Raw genomic sequence first — 21,661 nt, forward strand, 5'->3', positions numbered from 1 at the left:
CATAGACTCTAGTTTTAGGTCACCATCTTGGGTAAAACCCTTCCTTTTTGTGAGCTGTTTCCCTTCTGTAAAACTAAGGTTGTACTAGATATGATCTCTAGGGGAGTGCTTCCAGTTCTTAATGCTCTGTGACTCTCCTAGTCCTAGTTGTTCAAAACTCATATTCTCTTGGATAGTGTTTTTGCCTTTAGAGTGGATTGTGATCTCTTAATCACAAGACTCTGCTCTTTGATTAAAGTCAGCTGTAGGCTGCCTTGAGGCTAACACACCCTCTGTATAGTCTTGATGGTAATGAATTTTCTCTTTATTCTCCTAGCACTTCAAGTCATAATTATTTTTTCAGATACTTATTTCATGAGATTTAGAAATAGGTCCATAAACGTTATTAAGTGCAAGCTGGCTGGAAGTTGTATTAACCAGGTTCTCAGCAGAATAATGATAATGCAAACTGAGCCGAGATAAACTCCATTGTATTATAAGCACCTGGAAAGGTACAGAGTTTCTGATCCATCTTTATGCTTTCCACAGTGTCCAGAGAAAGAAACTAAGAATTGTTTATTTATTTATTTAAAGATTGTATTTTTAAGTAATCTCTATCCCCAATGTGGGGCTTGAAGTCACAGCCCCGAGATCAAGAGTCGCATGCTGCACCCACTGAGCCAGCCAGGCACCCCAAGAATTATTTTTACTGTTGAGTGCTTGCTCTGCTACTAGGAACTCTACTAAAATTTAGACGTTTTTCTCATTTAATTATTGCAGCAGCTTATGAGGTAGTATTACTCCTAATTTATAGATCAGGAAACAGGCTTACAAGAGAATGTTTTAAACTGATTTTTTTAACTTTTTATTTATTTTGACAGAGAGTGTGTAAGCAGGGGGTGGGCAGAGAGAATCCCAAGCAGGCTCTGCAATGTCAGCACATAGCCAGATGTGGGACTTGATCCCACGAACCGTGAGACCAGATTAAAAAAAAAAAATTTAGATAAAAGAAAAAAACATAAAAGATCAGATTAAAAAAATAAAAAAAATGACTTGAGCCAAAGTCAAGAACTGGACGCTTAACTGACTGAGCCACCCTGGTGTTCCTTAAATTAATTTTTATGTGATTTCAGAGCTTGTAATTTTTCTTGCCACAGTATGCTGCCTAGCAAAGATGTTATTCATAGCGTGTGCTCAATGAGTATTAACTGAGGGAAATATTTGTAAAATGTTTAAAAAAATTTTTAAGTACATTGTTTTATCTTTATGATAGTCTTTTCAGAAGAGGGGACTGGCCAGTCTTGATAGGCCAAGTGAATGTCTTACTATTAGGACGTTGTCAAGGCAAGGTAACATGTTTTTGGTGATTGTGTTCCAAAATTAAAAATTCAATCAGGGAGGCGGATTAGAAGTTGGGGATAAGGAGGGTAGAAACCAGAAAGACCTCTTTTCATTGTATACTCTTGTACAGTTTGACATTTTTACTATGCGTGTACTACTAAAAAGAAAAAAACTAGGTAAAAAGAATTGAACAGTTTGCTTAGGCAAATAAAAGTTAATACTCAACTTTCACAATTCTGTACCTGCTTTTCTCTTTTTTAAAGCTGTGTATACATGACAACATGGATGAACCTTGAGATACTATGCTAGGTTACATAAACTATACGTAGAAGGCAAGTCTTATTATTCCACTTACATGAAATACCTAGAGCAGTCAGATTCATAGGGTAGAGTGTTCTGCGTGGGAGAATTATTGTTTTATGGGCACACAGTTTTAGTTTGGGAAGATGGAAAAGTTCTGGAGATGGATGGTGGTGATGGTTGTGTAACAGTGTGAATGTACTTAATACCACTGAACTGTACGCTCAGAGATGGTTAAAATGTTTAATTTTGTTTATGTTTATTTTTCCATAATAAAACAAAATATGGCTGATAATTCATTTGTTTGTCATTCAGCAGACATGTACCTAGACACTGGGGATACAGAAAGGAATTTAATTTGGTACTTGCCCTGAAGAAGCTATTAGTACTAATAATATGACACAACTAGTGGTTTTCAAGGAAAGAGAGGTATTTTTTTTTGCTTTTTTGGTAAATTTTTTATTTTTTTCTTTTTTATTAAATTTTTAAAATTTATTTTTTATTTTTTAATTTTTTTACATTTATTTATTTTTGAAACAGAGAGACAAGGCACAAGAGGGGGAGGGGCAGAGAGAGAAGGAGACACAGAATCCGAAGCAGGCTCCAGGCTTTGAGCTGTCAGCACGGAGCCCAACACGGGGCTCGAACTCACAAACCGCGAGATCATGACCTGAGCCGAAGTCAGATGCCCAACCTACTGAGCCATTCAGGTGCCCCATTAAAAAAAAAATTTTTTTTTGAATGTTTATTTATTTTTGAGAGGGAGAGACAGAGCGTGAGCAGGGGAGGAGCAGAGAGAGAGGGAGACACAGAATCCGAAGCAGGCTCCAGGCTCCACACTGTCAGCACAGAGCCTGATGTGGGGCTCAAACTCACGAACTGTGAGATCATGACCTGAGCCAAAGTTGGACGCTCAACCGACTGAGCCACCCAGGTGCCCTTTTGGTAATTGTCTTTTAATGTTTATTTAAGACAGAGTGTGCGTGCCCGATCAAGCCTGGAAGGGGTAGAGAGAGGGGGAGAGAGAATTCGAGCAGACTCCGTGCTGTCAGTGCAGAGCCCAGTACGAGGTTCAATCCTACAAACTGTGAGATGATGACCTGAGCTGAAATCAAGAATTGGATGCTCAAGGGGTGCCTGGGTGGCTCCATTGGTTGGGTGTTCGACTTCGGCTCGGGTCATGATCTTGCGGTTTGTGAGTTCGAGCCCCGCATCGGGCTCTGTGCTGACATCTCAGAGCCTGGAGCCTGCTTCAGAGTCTGTGTCTCCCTGGCTCTTGGCCCCTCCCTTGCTCATGCTTTGTGTCTCTCTGTCTCTCAAAAATAAATAAATGTTTATAAAAAAAAAAAAAAAAAAAGAATGGATGCTCGTTGCCCCTGGGTGGTTCAGTCAGTTAAGCATCTGACTTCAGCTCAGGTCATGATCTCGCAGTTCGTGAGTTTGAGCTCCGCATCGGGTTCTGTGCCGACAGCTTAGAGCTGACCCTCCCCTGCTCTCTGACCCTCCCTTGCTCTCTTGTGCGTGCGCTCTCTCTCTCTCTCAAGAATAGATAAACGTTAAAAAAAAAAAAAGAGTTGGACGCTCAACTTCCTGAATCACCCATGAGCCTCTCGAGGAAATAGAGGTTTAAGTTTTCAGGAAGTGGTAGCTTGTAAAAGTTTTGCACTGTGATAAAAAGATGGGAAAGTAGCTCTTAGGAATTCCCTGGCGGTTTTATCTGCTGGTTGGTCCGGAGGATTCAGGTGAGAATGTTATGTTGCCCCAAGGTACTTCTGTGTAGCCTGAAAGCTTGATTTTAAAAACTACCAATCTGGGTAGAAACTGTCAGGTGTAGGGATGACATATTGATCCCTCTCTCTCTTGTAAATTGATAACCTTGGCACAGAATAGTGGTGTCATTTAGGCAGCCAACTCTTTCAGTCTGGGATCAAGTTTAGGCTTGGGTTTGTTGCCAGAGTTACTGCTTCTTTAAGAGGTTCTGAAGGGGCGCCTGGGTGGCGCAGTCGGTTAAGCGTCCGACTTCAGCCAGGTCACGATCTCGCGGTCCGTGAGTTCGAGCCCCGCGTCAGGCTCTGGGCTGATGGCTCGGAGCCTGGAGCCTGTTTCCGATTCTGTGTCTCCCTCTCTCTCTGCCCCTCCCCCGTTCATGCTCTGTCTCTCTCTGTCCCAAAAATAAATAAAAAAAAAAAAAAAAAAAAAGAGGTTCTGAAGATGTATAATGGTCTTACCTTCCTAGTCTACCATAAAGACAAATTCTGAATTCTTGGGAGAAGAGACACAGTCATTGTTTAATGACCACATGACTACCGATATTAGCTGGTTGAAGTCTTGTCTTTTAACTCTGATTTTGACATTGGCCTGATTGATAATATTTATCTGTTGAGTGCTTAACATGTGCTACGTACTTTTTCAGGTACTTTACACATGCATCAGTTCATTAAATTTTTGTAACAGCTCTTTGTAGCAGGAACCCATTTTACTGATGAGGAAACAGATAATGAGATTTAATAAAGTAACTTATCACAGGTGTCAAAATTACTGGCTGGTGGTGCTGGGAATCAAAGGTAGTCAGCCTTTAAGCATGTGTTTTTTTCTTATTTATTGGGCCAGTGCTTTGGAAATGGCTTTGGGATGTTGATTACTAATTGTATTTGTCTTACTATAAGTTACTAGGTACAAGGATTAAAAAATGACAGTTTTTACCATTTGAGACCCCTACAGTTTTGAGAATTACTGCTCATTAAGGGTTTATTCTTGTATGGCCATTTGTACTAAATGCCTTTGTTAATAAGCAAAGGATGTAGGGACATCTTTGTGGCTCAGTTGGTTAAGTGTCTGACTCTTGATTTTGGCTCAGGTCATGATCTCAGTGTTCGTGAGATCAAGCCCCATGTTGGACTCTGTGCTGACCGCATGGAGCTTGCTTGAAATTCATTCTCTTGCTCTCAAATAAATAAACTTAAAAGAAAAAGAAAAAATAAGCAAATGATGTAGAACCAGAGTTGGCACACTTTTTCTCTAACGGTTCTGAAAATACTTTAGGCTTTGGAGGCCAGGAGGCAAAACTGAGGCTATTAATGTGAGTACTTAAATAACAGTAGAGAAAGCAAATGTTCTCTAAATATTTTTATTTTATTAAAAAAATTTTTTTTAATGTTTGTTTATTGATGAGAGAGAGTGGGAGGGGGTGCGCAGAGAGAGGGAGTCAGAGGATCTGAAGCATAGTTCTTTCATACTGACAGCAGAGAGCCTGGCGGGGGGCTTGGACTCATGAACCGTGAGATCATGACCTGAGCTGAAGGTGGATGCTTAACCAACTGATCCACGTGGGCACCGCTGTTTTATCTTTTTTTTTAAATGTTTATTTATTTGGAGAGAGAGAGCATGTGTGAGAGTGTGAGAGGGGCACAGAGAGAGGAAGAACTCCAAGCAGTCTCCACAGGCAGTGCAGAGCCTTACCTGGGGTGCGTTCTCATGAAGTGTGAGATCATGACCTGAGCTGAAATCAAGAGTTGAATGCTTGACTGAGCTACCCAGGTGCTTCCTTTTTATAAGTGTCTCTGTACCCAGTATGGGGCTTGAACTCACGACCCCGAGATCAAGAGTTGGCATGCTCTACCAACTAAGCCAGCCAAGCGCCCTGAGAAAACAAATATTTCATTGGCAGAATTCAAAATATAATAGTTGAGTACAGTTGTTGTAAGGCAGCTTTGTTACAAGAGTGGAATTCACTTTGGGGGATACCATTTCGTGTCACTGGGGTTCAAAGTTAGCTTTACCTATCGACATGGATGGCAAGTGTTCATTTGTTCATGCAGAAATCTGTAGTGAAGATTTCACATATGTGTCTTTGAAAATGTCTTTACACAGACAGGTACTGCCAAATATTAATATTAATCCATAAGCATATGATTTTTTTGAGCATATGGTTTATTTGGGCACATTCATCATTTGGAAGGCAATTACAGAATTCTGTTAGATTCATTTCTTGATATTTGCCTTTTTGTATGCCATTAACACTGCAAAGCATTCATTTCCAGTGGAAGATTAGATGGAAGCTGCTGCTGCTTTTTTTTAAAATAGGCTCCGTGCCCAGCATGGAGCCCAATGTGTGGCTTGCACTCAAGATCCTGATATCAAGAGTCAGATGCTTAACCCACTGAGCCCACTTCTTTTTTTTTTTTAAAGATTTTATTAAACATTTTTTTAATGTTTATTTTTGAGAGAGAGACAGCATGCAAGCAGAGGAGGGGCAGAGAGAGAGGGAGACACAGAGTGAATCCGAAGCAGGCTCCGAGCCATCAGCACAGAGCCTTAAGTGGGGCCCGAACTCATGAGACATGAGATCATGACCTGAGCTGAAGTTGGATGCTCAACCGACTAAGCCACCCAGGTGCCCCATTAAAGATTTTTTAAAATAATCACACCCAACGTGGGGCTCAAACTCACAATCCTGAGAACAGGAGCCACAGGCTCCACTGGCTGAGTCAGCCAGGCGCCCCTAGATGGAAACTTCTCAGTTTCACAGACAGATTTTCAAAGATGGAGATTTACTTTGCACTTTAATTAAGATTGGAAATATGCTGGAAGTGTAGTTTGAGTTAAAATATGTCTGCTTCAGATTTTTGTGGGAACAGAGAGATCTCATTGCTTGTGTTAACTTTTGACAGTACAGGAAGTGAATGAAATAATTTGACATTACTTGAAGCTAAAACAGCGTTTACTTAAAAAATTTTTTTTAAGTAAAAAATAAAATTTTTTTAAGTAAAATAAAAAATTTAAGTTTATTTTTGAGAGAGAGACTGAGAGAGAGAGTGTATGTGTGTGTGCACATGATCGAGGGAGAAGCAGAGAGGGAGACACAGAATCTGAAGCAGGCTCTAGGCTCTGAGCTGTCAGCACAGAGCCTGGTGGCGGGCTCGAACTCACCAACCGTGAGATCATGAGCTGAAGTCGGACGCTCAGCCGACTGAGTCATCCAGGCGCCCATGTTTACTTTTGTTCAAATTAATTTGCCATAGTAATCATTCCCATAAAAATGCTATTTTGCCTTATAACTTTTTATTGAATTCATTAAGAAACATTAGCAAGTCTGCAATAAAAGTTAATTTTCAAAGCTTTTCAGTATTCAATAATGTTGAAGGGTGGTTTTTTAAAAAAAAATTCAGATTAAAAAAAATTACAACTAGTGGTGCCTGGGTGGCTCAGTTGGTTGAATGTCCAACTCTTCATTTCTGCTCAGGTCATGATCTCACGCTCTTAAGATGCAGCCCCACATCCTGCTCTGCTCTGGGTATGGAAACTGCTTGAGATTCTCTCTTCCTCTCCCTCTGCTCCTCCCCGGCACATGCTTTCTCTCTCTCAAAAAAAAAAAAAAAAAAAAAAATCACAGTAAAATTTTACTGCTGCTAAGCCATTGAACTGCTGTTGGTAGTGCAAATCAGGATCCACCTTCTATTTCTGACAAAAACTCACAAAACTGACAATGGTTAAATCTACAAAAGTGAATTGAGAGTGAATGGAGGTTACTCTTGACAATACTGGCTCAACATGTAATGAAAAGTTTTTTGCAGAGTACCTGCTGGTGAATAGTACAGTGAATAACCATATGCTTGAAATACCTTACATTTTCACAAGCTCTGTAAATTTATCCAATTATGCCCTTCTCTAGACATGTTTTTACTACGGTCATTTGTGACACATCTTAGCAGATTCAAATTCAGGTTGTATTAGTGTTCTTTCAGTGTCTTTGAAAAGTTCTTACCTGTAGTTGTTCCCCATAGACTATTCATAGAGGCTAACTCTTCAGTTAGTTCACACTGGGCATTGACCTTCTCCAGTAAAAAACTAAGCAGTGTCAGTAATTGTTGAATCAAGAACCAAGAAACACCACTGAAATCACTCCTCCACCCCCACCCCCCCCCTTAGCAAATGTTCTATTGTTGAGTAGTTTCAGATTTACAGAAAATCTGAGAAAATAGTACAAAAGGTGACCATATACCCGTACCCCTGTTAGCAGAGTAGTATGGTACACTGGTCCATAAACTAACAAACCAGTGTTGATGCATTCTTGCTAACTGAAGTCCATACTTTGTTCACATTTTCTTAGTTTATACCTAATAACCCTTTTCTGTTCCAGGATCACATCTAGGATATATATTTAGTTGTCATGTCTCCTTAGACTCCCCTTGGCTGGTACACCTTTTCAGACTTTTATTATTTTTGGTGACTTTGGCAGTTTTGAGGAGTTAGATACTTTGCTAGTTTTGAGGAGTTAGATACTTTGTAGAATGTCCCTCGGTTGGAATGTTTCTCATGATTAGACTGGTGTTAATGGGTTTTGGTGATAAAAGACCACAGAGATGAGATATCATTTTCATCACGTCATATATATAAGGAGTATATGCTATCAACATGGTTTATTGATTTATTTCTTATTTTATTTTTTTAAATTTTTGTTAATTTTTTTCATGTTTCTTCATTTTTGAGAGAGAGACAAAGTGTGAGCAGGGGAGGGGCAGAGAGAGAGAGGGAAACACAGAATCTGGAGCGGGCTCCAGCTTCCAGGCTGTCAGCACAGAGCCCAGCGTGGAGCTCGAACCCAGAAACGATGAGATCATGACCTGAGCTGAAGTCAGTCACTCAACTGACTGAGCCACCCAGGCGCCCCTGGTTTTTTTTTTTTTTTTGTTTGTTTAATTAAGAAAGGTTTTTTGGGGGAGAGAGAGTGCGTGCACAGGAGGGTCAGAAGGAGAGGTGAGAGAGAGTCCTAAGCAGGAGGTGCACACTGTCAGTGTGGAGCCCATCCTGAAGCTCGAACCGATAAACCCTGAGATCATGACCTGAGCTGAAATCAAGTTGCATGCTCAATCGGCTGAGCTACCCAGGTGCCCCCATACTGTAATTTTGGAAGGAAATCACTTGGCTCACCCCACTCCACTTAAGGAATGGAGGAGAGCTATGTTCCACCTTCTGGAGGGTGAAATATACATAAATTATTTGGAATTCTGCACGATGATTGGTTTATTTTCATCCATTTATTTAAATCCATATAGACTCATGGATATTGTATTCTTTGAGTTATCCACGACTACATTTTGATCATTTTTTTTCTGATTTGACTTGAAAACTCATTTGGGCAGGAATGTCCTTTTGACGTACACATTATGGTGTATTGTTATGCAGTCCTTACTTTCTGGCACTACAAGATATTCCAGGCTTATCCAGTGTATTCCTTGCCTCAGCCCTAGAGTCCGTCACTTCTCCCAGAAGCCTTTGTTTCTTTTATTGGAGAATATTATTCGAAATCAAGGTCTGGGGGCACCTGGGTGGTTCAGTCAGCTGGGCGTCTGACTCTTGATTTCGACTCAGGTCGTGATCTCATGGTTCGTGGAATTGAGTCCCACGTCAGGCTTTGCGTTGATGGTGTGGAGCCTGCTTGGAATTCTCTCTTTCCTCTCTCCCTCTCTTTCTCTCCTCCCCCTGCTTGTGCTCTCTCTCTCTAAATAAATAAATGTTAAAAAAAAGTCAAGGTCTGGTGCTAGGTGTATTCATTGCTGCTGGGATGTTATTGCTCATAGGTCTTTCCAGCTGACAAAGAAAGGAAAGGTATGTATGTATACATAATCGGAAATGTGTGTATAATACATTTTGTATACATAGAGAAGTATCTAAATATTTCTGATGTTTCTGTGCGTATTCATTTGTATCTGTCTAAACAGGAGTTTATATTGGTATCTCCACTTTTAATAATTTTAGTTTTAAAGATTTTATTTTTAAGTAATCTCTACACCCAACCTGGGGCTCAAACTCAACAACCCCAAGATCAAGAGTTGTGTGTGGTACTAACTGAGCCAGCCAGGCGCCCCTTGATAGCTCCACTTCTAAGCCAGTACCGTTGGATCATTCTAGCCTTTCCCTCCTTTCTTGTCTGTGACGTCCGATTCCCAACAGTGAGAAATTTGGTTCTCGCCGTTTGCCATCCATTTATTATAATTCCACTATACATGTGTAATTGTTTAAGAATCGTTACCCCATACCCCCATGGGAAACAACTTTAACAACTAGAATACAGTGGTTATGTGCAGTTCCTTTTGCTGTTAGTTTTCCCTGTTCCACTCCTTTCATAGTTACTTAGGTCAGCTTCTTTTCCCTCCACTTACTTTATTTTTTAATTGACTACTAATGTTGCTCCTATTGTCCTCAACCCTTACAGTCAAAAGGCTAATAGTCTTAAATGAGTTCATTTTCTTTCTTTTTTTTTTTAAATTTTATTTTTTTAGATTTATATCCAAATTAGTTAGCATATAGTGCAACAATGATTTCAGGAGTAGATTCCTTAATGCCCCTTACCCATTTAGCCCATCCCTCCTCCCACACCCCCTCCAGTAACCCTCTGTTTGTTCTCCATATTTATGAGTCTCTTATGCTTTGTCCCCCTCCTTGTTTTTATATATTTTTGTTTCCCTTCCCTTATGTTCATCTGTTTTGTCTCTTAAAGTCCTCATATGAGTGAAGTCATAGGATATTTGTCTTTCTCTGACTAATTTCACATAGCATAATACCCTCTAGTTCCGTCCATGTAGTTGCAAATGGCAAGATTTCATTCTTTTTGATTGCCGAGTAATGCTCCATTGTGTGTATATATATTCTCCACATCTTCTTTATCCATTCATCCATCGATGGACATTTGGGCTCTTTCCATACTTTGGCTATTGTTGACAGTGTTGCTGTAAACATTGAGGTGCATGTGTCCCTTCGAAACAGCACACCTGTATCCCTTGCATAAATACCTAGTAGTGCAATTGCTGGGTCGTAGGGTAGTTCTATTTTTAATTTTTTGAGGAACCTCCATACTGTTTTCCAGAGTGGCTGCGCCAGTTTGCATTCTCAATGAGTTCACTTTCTATGGACACATTTCTTTGGCTGCTGCCACAAACATGATTTGATCAACCCACTAAATAAATGGCTTTCCTTGTTAAGCTGACAAATGAACCACTCAGAAACTTACTTTGGTTGTAGCTTCATTTTTTTTTTTTTTTAATTTTTTTTTTTAACGTTTATTTATTTTTGAGACAGAGAGAGACAGAGCATGATCAGGGGAGGGGCAGAGAGAGAGACACACACAGAATCTGAAACAGGCTCCAGGCTCTGAGCTGTCAGCACAGAGCCCGACGCGGGGCTCGAACTCACGGACCGTGAGATCATGACCCGAGCTGAAGTCGGACGCTCAACCGACTGAGCCACCCAGGCGCCCCTGTAGCTTCATTTTTATTTTTTGTTTTTGTGAGGGTTTTCTGTTGTGATGAGATACTCGGTTTAAATTTTTTGTTTGTTTTTGAGAGAGGGAGAGAGAGAGAGAAACATGAGTTGGGGAGGGGCACAGAGCGACAGAGACATAGAATCCGAAGTGAGCTTCAGGCTCTGAGCTGTCAGCACAGAGCCCAACACGAGGCTTGGGCCCATGAGCCGCAAGATCATGACCTGAGCTGAAGCTGAACGCTTAACTGAGCCACCCAGGCGCCCCAAATTTTCTTATCTTCCTAACAAAATTCTGTGAAATGGGATTATTGTGATGAGTTCTTAGTTTGGTAATGTTGATGGATATTGTTTTCTTGGTACAGCCATGGTGCTTTTTCATAATAGACAGTGTTTTGCCATATAAGTTGTTAAAATAATCCACACTTCACACTTGCCCTTAAATGGGTAACATTCAAAGTCCACTTTTGTCATCGTTTTTTTTTAATGTTTGTTTTGGGGAGAGAGAGTGCATGTGTGTGCTTGCACACACGTACGTGTGGGAGGGGTAGGAGCAGAGAGAGAGAGAGGGAGACAGAGGTTCTGAAGCAGGCTCTGCACTAACAGCGCAGAGCCCGATGTGGGGCTTGAACTCATGAACCATGAGATCATGACCTGAGCTGAAGTCGGACGCTTAACCAACTGAGCCACCCAGGTGCCCTGGCTTCTTGTTTCAACCATCTGGATATACACTGGTAATTTAAAAATAATAATAAAATGTGATATGACAGAATGCATGGTACTTTTGAACTACTCTTGGGCTATAACCACTTCACTGAAATTTGTAGTAGTGCGAAGTGGTAAGACCACTATGTGCAGTCTCTCTTGCAACTACTCAACTCTGCTGTTGTGTGAAAGCAGCTATCTGTAAACGAAGGAATGTGGCTCTGTTCCAATAAAACTATTCATAGATGCTGAAGTTACAATTTCATAGAATTTTCACACATCCTGAAATACTCTTTTTTTCAACCATTAAAAAATGTAGAAATCATTCTTAGCTTGTGGGTGGTAAAAAAAAAAAAAAAAAAAAAAAAAAAAGTTGGGCTAGATTTGGTCTGAGTGCATCATTTGCTGACCCCTTAATGTAGAAGCCTCTGCATACATGACCCATTTGGAAGTATCTCTCTTTCCAAAGCCATATGTAGTAATGTCACCAGCCTTGGATTCATTGTCCATATTCTGATTGATGCCATGGAAGGAACTTAAAGCAGACATTGCACAGTTTTCTGTGCTAAAACACTAAAGGTTTATTTGTCAGCTGTCATAATCTCCTCAATCCCTACTATTTTTTTCAAGGGGAAGTAGCTAATGTTAAATATTGTTCTTTGGTGGATACTTTGGGTAAACTCGATTAGAAGACACTGTGCTCCTTTGTTCACTTTTATTGGTATCCTCGTGCTGTTTTAGTCTTTAAGGTAGTACACATGCAAGTAATGCCTGGTGGTTTAAAGGAGACTAGCTCTGAACTCCGGTTCATAGGAGCATGCACGGTCATCTTTGTGTTTTCTTTATGTTCTTAATATCAGTAAAAGATTACTGTGGGTGCCTGAGGTGAGATAAGAAAAAAAAATTAAGTCTTCAACCATAGCGGGGTACAAATTCTACGGTCCTAAGAATATTAGTGTTTATCCTTTGGTCGGGTTTAGGAACTGTGTTGTAACTCAAGGTCTGGTAATATCTGGAACACGGGAGTCTTCCGAGATACCCTCTAGTCTAAGCCACTCCTGTCCTTTACCTGGATTATTATAGGCAATATCTCCCAATTTCTTCTGACCTTGCTACACTCAGTAGCCAAAATGATCCTTTTAAAACATAATTCTCAGCATGTTAACTCTTCCACTGAAAACACTCCAGTGGCTGCCCACATTATCCAGAAGAAAACCAAAGTCCTTAAAATGGCTTGCAAGGCCCTATCTGTTCACCCATGTCTCTGTGCCCCCAACTTCCTCCTAGAATGTAAGCCCCAGAAATGAAGAGATTTTTAGACTGTTGAAACACCATTGTCTAGGATAGTGCCTGGCAATGTGGTAGGTACTTAATAAATTTTTGTTTGGTAAGTGGACAATTCGAAGGGAAATTGTGTAGAAGGGGAAAAGCTATATTGTTGGCAGTGTCAGAGTGTCCCAGCTAATAGTCTACTGGTATTTGACCAAGGGAGGTTTAGAGACAAGCTGCAAAGTATGACTATGTCCAGATGACACAGGACGAGTTGGGGAGGGCACATAAAAACTGGTGGCAGGGGTGACTCAGGGCTTCATGTGTCTCCTCACTGTCACAGAATAACTAAGGGCTAGGTCCTTAGATTTGCTTCTCCACCCATTGCAACAGTGGAAGATTGAAGACTTGCTGGGGTGATAAAATTCTTTCCAGTGTCCAAGAGGAGGTTGATTAATAGGAAAGAAACACGATGGGGTAGTAAAATGGAAGGAAGGGGATGTGTGTGTGTGAGAGAGAGAGAGAGAGAGAGAGCAAGCGAGCGAGCGTGAGCGAACTATTTGGTTAGAATCATAAGGATGGGTATATTGGATCAGTCCGTTTCTTTAATTCAGTGCATTACAGATTAAGCAGTTCTCAATCCTGGAGCAGTCATTGGGATTTCCCTGCAGCTGACTGATATGAGCACCTGTGCCTTTGCAGTTAAAAACAAGGAAATTTTGGCTGATGTAACCTAGGAATACGTTCTAAGAATAAGCCGCAAGAATATATGGAAAAATATTTTGCAAGAAAGTTTTTTAAAGTGCTGTGTTTTTACCATTTATCAACTAAGATGTAAACGCTGTCATTATTTTGGTAAAGTGTCTGATGGAATACTAATTTTGTCTTAGTAAAATTGTCTTATCCTGTTTTAAGAGTAGGTTTTTATTGCCACTTCCTAATGTTAATTACGTGTTTACTTTTGGCATCGGTCAAGATTTTATTGCTTGGGTTTTCAGTTTACTAAGCAAATACGTATCATTGTTAGGTATATAGAGTTTGCAGCCCTTTGAGGAAAATTGACATTGGTGGATACAATGAGATGAATCTAAGTGGAGACACACCTAGGGTAACAACAAGAAGCAGTACCTAACTCAGCCTGAGTGCACCAGGGGCAGCTTGCTGGGGGAGGAGACCCCTGTAGGAGTGAGTAGGAGTTTGGTTGGTGGGAGGGGAGGAGGCATTCGAGGCTGAGGGTTCCACATGTACCAAGAGACCATAGCTTAAGGAAATACATTCCTTTCTTTCCTGGCTAATTGGGCAAGGATTCTGCTATGTGCAAACTACAGATTTCATAGAAAGTTAAGGAGTGTGTCCTTAATTGAGTGAATGCTGAATAAGTGAAAAAAAGAGATTGTTAAGACTGCATCTTCAGATTATTTGAATTTTGAGTGCTTCCTACTGTATAGCAATGTGAACAAATGATAAAGCTTTAATAATGTAGGAGTAAGGACATTAACTACATACTTGCTGATCTTGGAACTTTGTTTTCCTATTTGTTTTGGATAACACTACATAGCTTTGATATATGGCCATGTTAGTAATGTTTAGATAGGGGAATATTTAAACCACTGGATCAGGAGGGTTCTCTTGTGCTTTGAGGGATGAGGATGGGGAGTTGTTTTAACTTGAAATGTATCTGTTAAATTCACTTTGGCATACCTCAGTTAAGTTTTTTTTGTTTCAAGTAATCTAAATCTTCTGAAGTAATTCTCCAGGTTAAATTACGGAGTTTGCCAGTCAGTCTTTCATAATGCAAATTGTAGCACCTGAAACACTGCCAGTGAGAGTATCAGGATACAAGAGGAAGGTTTTAGCTTTCCATTCTGCAGCCTTACTCCAGGGGGTTGGATGCATGAAAACGTGTGTGAGACAGACAGAAGACCCCTGGGCCAGCATTCTTTGAGAAAGAAACCTGTGTCCACTGGGAGTGAAGTTGAGGGTTAAAGTAGAGGTTTTGTTGGGCTCCTGGGTGGCTCAGTTGGGTAAGCGTCCGTTCAGCTCAGGTCAGGATCTTACAGTCCGTGAGTTCGAGCCCCGTGTCGGGCTCTGTGCTCCCCTGCTCATGCTGTCTCTCTCTGTCTCAAAAATAAATTAAAAAATTTTTAAAAAGTTAAAAAAAAAAAGTAGAGGTTTTGTTTAGAGATTTCTAGCATCTGTTTTTCAGGATACAATCTGCAAGGTTTGTTTGGGTAAGTGTCTTATCACTGCTTGTTTCTTCTCGTTCCAGAATAGTATCCTGACTTTGTAAATTGGAGAAGCCAGTGACACTGCCAGTGTTCTTTTCAGGTAGTGTCTTTGGGATCCGGTGCAAGTCGAATCATTGTTTAAATAAGGTAAATGCATGGTGGTAAAAGGAACTAATAATTATTTCATTGGCTTATAAAACCAGTCTTGTGTTAAGAGGTAAGGAATCGAGAAGATTCCTTACCGGAAGTCCTGGGTTCTTATTAAGCAGTGCTTATTTTTCAGCTTAATAAACTGAAACAAGATGATAAAGTAGTTCTGCTCTCCTCTCTGATTCTATTCTGAGTTGTAGAATCGGCACTTACCTTTTTTATTTTAACTAACTTTTGAGTCCTTTAATAACGCATGTTTATTCATTAGGAAATACTGAAAAAAATCATCCATAAACTTGACGTATGTATAATCATTGTTAATATTTTGGTGAATAGTCTCCTTCCATGCATGTGTTATTTGGATGTGTGTGTGTTTAACAAAACCGGGGCTGGACTTTTTTTGTCTCACCTGGTTCTTGTTAACAAGAGCAAGTCTTTCCCTGTTGCATTTTTAAGTGACTCATGGCATTTCATCATCATGGATGTGCCATATAATTTAAAATTACCTAACTAGTTCCTTTTTGGTAGACATTTAGGCTTTTCTCGCATTTTTCTCTGTCTTGGATAACTGTGTAATAGACATGAATAAATTCATGAATGCATTTGATTTCCTTAACTTTAGAAAGCATTTTATATGTTGTACTTTTTTCTTTTTATTAACGTACAAAAACCCTTTCTAGTCCCTAACGCAATCACTTCCAACTCTACCATTTCTTTTGATATTGCCTTTAAGTAATAAGCTTATTTTGCTACTTACTGATTTTCTAGTTTTTGGTATTATGTGTTACCTCCCCACCTTGGATAGTAGTGGTTTCTAGTACAGTCCTAATTGGCTAGTATTCACTGTTGACAGTATTATGGTTGTGTATAGCTTATTCACAGCCAAGTCATGTTACATGCTATGGTTAATTTTCCTGTTCTGCATAACTTTTCATTTTCTTAAAAAAAATTTTTTTTAATGTTTATTCATTTTTGAGAGGGAGAGATAGAGTGCAAGTGGGGGAGGGGCAGAGAGAGAGGGAGACACAGAATTGGAAGCAGGCTCCAGGCTCTGAGCTGTCAGAACTCACGAACCATGAGATCGTGACCTGAGCTGAAGTCAGGCACTTAACTGACGGAGCCACCCAGGCGCCCCTTGCATGACTTTTTATTTTCTCTGTTGCTAATAAAGATCTTTTTTTTTTTGGTCTTTTTTGCTTAATTTCTATTTTTCCTCAGTTATTCCTCTTAACAAATTTTTAAGCATACGGTACATTATTGCTGACTGTAGGTACAGTGTTGTACAACAGATTTCTAAAGCTTATTTATCTTACGTAACTGAAACTTGATGTGCTTGATTAGTACCTGCCCATTTCCCTCTCCCCCCAGCGCTCTGACAACAGCCATTCCACTCTGAATCAGTGAGTGTGTCTGTTTTAGATACCTCATATAAATGGAATCAGGCAGTATTTGTCTTTTTGTGACTGGCTTATTTTACTTAGCGTAACGTCCTCAAGGTTGGTCCATGTTGGCACACATTGCAGAATTCTTTTTTTTAAGGCTGAATAGTATTCCATTGTATGTATATACCATGTTTTCTTTATCCATTCATCTGTTGTTGATGGACATTTAGATTCTTTCCCATCTTGGCTATTGTGAATAGAGCTTCAGTGAATGGGAGTGCTGACATCTCTTTGAGGTCTAGATTTTGCTGCTTCTGGATAAATACCCAGAAGTGGGATTGCTGAACATGTGTTCTTACATGTTTAGTTTTCAAGAGCTCCCTTTTGTTCTCTGCAGCAGAGAGGTGAAATAGTTTAGTATTTAAGATTGTGGATCATTTCCTCGTGTAAAATGTGGGTAATAATAGTGTGTACCTCATAGCAGTGTTGTAAGCTCAGTGAATTAATGTATGTGAAGCATTTAGAGAAGTGCCTGGTTATTTTTTTTTATTATTATTACTATATTCCTGTCCGCTTATGATGGATAGAATATCTTTTATCTCTGAGAAAATTAATAAATAGGCTTATCAAGTAGACAGTAATATTTTCTTTTTTTTTCAATTAAAAAAATTTTTTTTTTAATGTTTATTTATTTTTGAGAGAGACAGAATGCGAGTGGGTTGGGGCAGAGAGAGAGGGAGGCACAGAATCTGAAGCAGGTTCCAGGCTCTGAGCTGTCAGCACAGAGCCCGATGTGGGGCTCGAACTCACAGACTGTGAGATCATGACCTGAGCTGAAGTTGGACACTTAACGGACTGAGCCACCCAGGTGCCCCTTAAATTTAAAAAAAAAAAATTTTTTTTAACGTTTATTTATTTTTGAGACAGAGACAGAGCATGAACGGGGGAGGGTCAGAGAGAGAGGGAGACACAGAATCGGAAGCAGGCTCCAGGCTCTGAGCCATCAGCCCAGAGCCCGACGCAGGGCTCGAACTCACGGACCGCGAGATCATGACCTGAGCCGAAGTCGGACGCTTAACCGACTGAGCTGCCCAGGTGCCCCTAAATTTTTTTTTTTTAATGTTTCTATTTATTTTTGAGACAGAGCAAGACAGACCATTGAACGGGGGAGGGGCAGAGAGAGAGGGAGACACAGAATCTGAAGCAGGCTCCAGGCTCCGAGCTGTCAGCACAGAGCCCGATGCGGGGCTCGAACTCTCAACCATGAGATCATGAGCTGAGCCGAAGTAAGACGCTCATCCGATTGAGCCACCCAGGCGCCACTGACACTAATATTTTCTAATGGCTTTTTTACCTGTCTTTAATATATCAGGAGTTTTATTATTGTTTATGTTAAGAAGAAGGAATCTAACTTTTTGTGCCAAATTGTTAAAAGTTGTCCTGACTACTGATTTATCCTTTTTATCTAGTGATTTGAAAAGCCACCTTTGTAAAGGGTGTCTGACAGGGTATATTTCTAAAATTTTTTTTTTTTTAACATTTATTTGTGAGAGAGTATGAGCAGGGGAGGGAGAGAGAGAGAGAGGGAGACACAGAAAGCAAAGCAGTCTCCAGGCTCTGAGCTGTTTGTTAGCACTGAACCCGACGCAGGGCTTGAACCCACGAACCGCGAGACCATGACCTGAGCTGAAGTCGGACACTTAACCAACTGAGTTACCCAGGTGTCCCTGACAGGGAGGGTATATTTCTAAACTTTTTTTTTTTAAGTTTTTTGTTTGTTTGTTTATTTATTTTGAGAGAGAGCTCACGCACGCACATACAAGCAGAGGAGGGACAGAGAGAAGGAGAGACAGAATCCCAAGCAGGCTCTGCACCATCAGTGTGGAGCCCAATGTGGGGCTTGAACTCATGAACTGTGAGATCATGACCTGAGCCGAGATCAAGAGTTAGATGCTTAACTGACTGCGCCAGCCAGGCGCCCTGAAACTTTGTATTTTGTTCCATTTATTTCTCTAATCTTGTACTGATGCTCAGTGTTTTTATTATTGTAGTCTTATTTCATCTTTTAGTTAGTGGTACAAGCCTTTCTTTCTTCTCCACCCTCAGCAAACAAAGTATAATTATTTCCATATTTCATATTTTTATCCATACAGAAATATGGCAGTTCTTCAAGAGACTTAAGTATTGATAATTAGAAAATAAAGACTAGAAGGGAATGTACATAGGAAGCCAGTTGCACAGTGTTTCAAATAAGCGTACTGGATTTTAACCTTCTTTGTCTTTGAAGGCTGCTTTGGAATTTTTTGATTCATTCAGTCAGTATCCCCTTGAGTCCTTATTACTGAGCCTGCTTTCTGTGCTGGGGATACCAGCAGTGAGCATGGAAGGCAGACAGGACTTGTGTTCTTGGGGGGCTTACTTTCTAGTTGGGGGAGGCAGATAAGATAATTTCAGATTTTCCTAAGTATCAGGAATGAAATAAATAGGACAGCCAGATAAATTGGGGGTGGGGGAGCAGTGAGGTTTCATTTAGATAATATACTAAAGGAAGGCCTTTTCAAGTAGCTGAGATCAGCAGGATGGGAAAGAAGCCAGCCATGCTGGGGACTGCAGAAGAGTTCATTTGAAGACAATGGCAAGTGGAAAGGTGCTGGGACTGTAAATGCCTGCCTTGTTCAAGGAACAGAAAGAAGGCCATTGTGCCTGGGAGAGAGTGGTTTGAGATGGTGTTGGACAAGTAGGCAAGGGCCACATCACTTAGTATTTTGAAACTATGGCAAGCCTGATCTTTCATACCTAAATGATGAATTCAGTTTTGTTTCTTTATTAAAAAACTAAATACAGGGGCGCCTGGGTGGCTCAGTCGGTTAAGCGGCCGACTTCGGCTCAGGTCATGATCTCGCAGTCTGTGAGTTCGAGCCCCGCGTCGGGCTCTGTGCTGACAGCTCAGAGCCTGGAGCCTGTTTCAGATTGTGTCTCCCTCTCTCTGACCCTTCCCCGTTCATGCTGTGTTTCTCTCTGTCTCAAAAATAAATAAATGTTAAAAAGAAATTAAAAAACAAAACAAAACAACTAAATACAAGATGTTCTAGGAAATAAATAGACCTATTTCTATAGGTAGTTTATATGCTGTTCCTAAAGGAAATCCCAGAGAGGAGCTGTATTGATCACATAATATGCAAACCAAGTTCTGGTTGGGTGTTTGGATCTAACTGGGGTTGGGGTAGTTGTGTTGTCTTTAAATTTAGATAGCTTCGAATGGTGCCTTAATTCATTTTAATGGAAGCAGTGGGTTGGGTTCTTCTTGGTTCCTTTTGTAGACTCAGGTGACTGATAAAATCCAAAATGAAATCATTTTTGGTTTCTTACGTAGAGTTTTATGTGTATTTAAGACAGTTCTCTCTCCCTCTCTTTTTTTAAGTTTGTTTATTTTGAGAGAGACAGTACAACTAGGCGAGAGGCAGCAAGGGAGGTGAGAGAGATATCCCAAGCAGGCTCCTCACTGCCAGCACAGAGCCCAATGTGGGTCTCAAACCCACAAAGCCATGACATCATGACCTGAGCTGAAACCAAGAGTTGAACACTTAACTGACTGAGCCACCCAGGCACCCCAAGACATTTCTTTTTTCCTCAACTTATCTGGTGAAGGGCAGATGTAAATGGAAATTATCAGGTGGTTCTATCAACAGGAAGATCTTACTGGATAGAGACTGTAAACTGCAGAAATAAATATGAATTTAAAAGTGACTTAAAATAGGGGTGCCTGGGTGGTTCAGTCGGTAGAGCATGTGTGTAACTCTTGACCTTGGTATTGTTAGTTTGAGCCCCACATTTGGCATAGAGTTTACTTAAAAATAAAAGTGACAAAATAATATTCGATCAGGTTTAAAACTTGAGCATTTGAAAATAGGTAATCTTTTGTTGTCCTTTAGGACGGCACTATTGAAGAGAAGTCCAGTATGGGCCATATGTAATTTTGGATTTTCTAGCAGCCATAAAAACAAACAACAAAAAAAGCAAGCAAATGAAATTAATGGTATATTTTATGTAATATACCCAACACATTCTCATTTCAACATGTAATGTAAAAAATAGCTAGTGAGGTAGTTATATTTTGATTTTTTTGTACTAAGTCTTTGAAATACTATATTCTATACCTATGGCTCATGTCAGTCTGGATCAGGGACATTTCAAGGGCATAGTAGCCATAGATGTATTGGACAGTGTAGTCCTGAGGGCTCATATGTCTGAAGGAACAGAAAAATTAATATGATTTACTTATTGAATGACATACTCCCATCTTCCAAATACAATTTAAAGCAATGAAAGATTAACATGAAATGAAATAAACTTGAACACATGTATTTTTTTCCCTCTAAACCACTGTGTGATAAACTTGTTTGGAGAAGATGATTTGATCCTAAAAAGACCAATGTTTATAAAAGATACCAAACAACTTCTCTTAAGAGAGTTATAAACGAGCTTGATATAGAACTTGTAAACAGTGGCTGTGCATCAGGGGTGGGATGATAACTTGATGAAGGGAGACCACAGTCCTTCCACTCCTTGGAATCTGCAGTGTCCATATGCCAGTGGTTCTGAATCCCTTTCCAGGTTTCCTCAATAAGAATCTTCCGTGGGTAGCTCATGGTTTGTGGGTTCGAGTCTGCATTGAGCTCTGTGCTGAGGGCATGGAGCCTGCTTGGGATTCTGTCTCCCCCTCTCACTGCCCCTCCCTGCTTGCTCTCTCTCTAAAAAGTGAATAAACAAAAAAACCTTTAGATTTGATAAATAGACTTCTCTTAAAGCTCTAGAGGTGATTGCAGTATGCACTATTGGTTAAGCCGAAGCTATTAGTAGTAATAACTTCATTTTCTTTTAAATGTTTACTTTCGAGAGAGAGTGTGCGTGCATGCAGGGAAGGGGCAGAGAGACAGAGGGGGAGAGAGAATCCCAAGCAGGCTTCACGCTAGTGCAGAGCCTGAAGTGGCGCTTGATCTCACAACTGTGAGGTCACGACCTGAGCCAAAATCAAGAGTCAGATGCTTA

At 40.3% G+C, this 21,661-nt stretch overlaps 1 protein-coding gene across 2 annotated transcripts in view; it reads left to right on the top strand.

Moving 5' to 3' along the window:
* Positions 1–21,661, top strand: part of THRAP3 (thyroid hormone receptor associated protein 3) — a 75,116-nt gene that overhangs the window by 12,395 nt on the left and 41,060 nt on the right. Inside the window, exon 2 of one of the 2 annotated variants that reach the window (XM_042953171.1) lies at positions 15,122–15,227. The exons of the other annotated variant lie outside the window; for it this stretch is intronic. The gene's annotated coding sequence lies outside the window, so the exon portion shown is untranslated. The remainder of the gene's footprint in view (positions 1–15,121; positions 15,228–21,661) is intronic. 2 annotated transcript variants of the gene reach the window in all.

The sequence above is a fragment of the Panthera leo genome, chromosome C1 (assembly GCF_018350215.1).
Source record: "Panthera leo isolate Ple1 chromosome C1, P.leo_Ple1_pat1.1, whole genome shotgun sequence".
Taxonomy (NCBI): Eukaryota; Metazoa; Chordata; class Mammalia; order Carnivora; family Felidae; genus Panthera; species Panthera leo.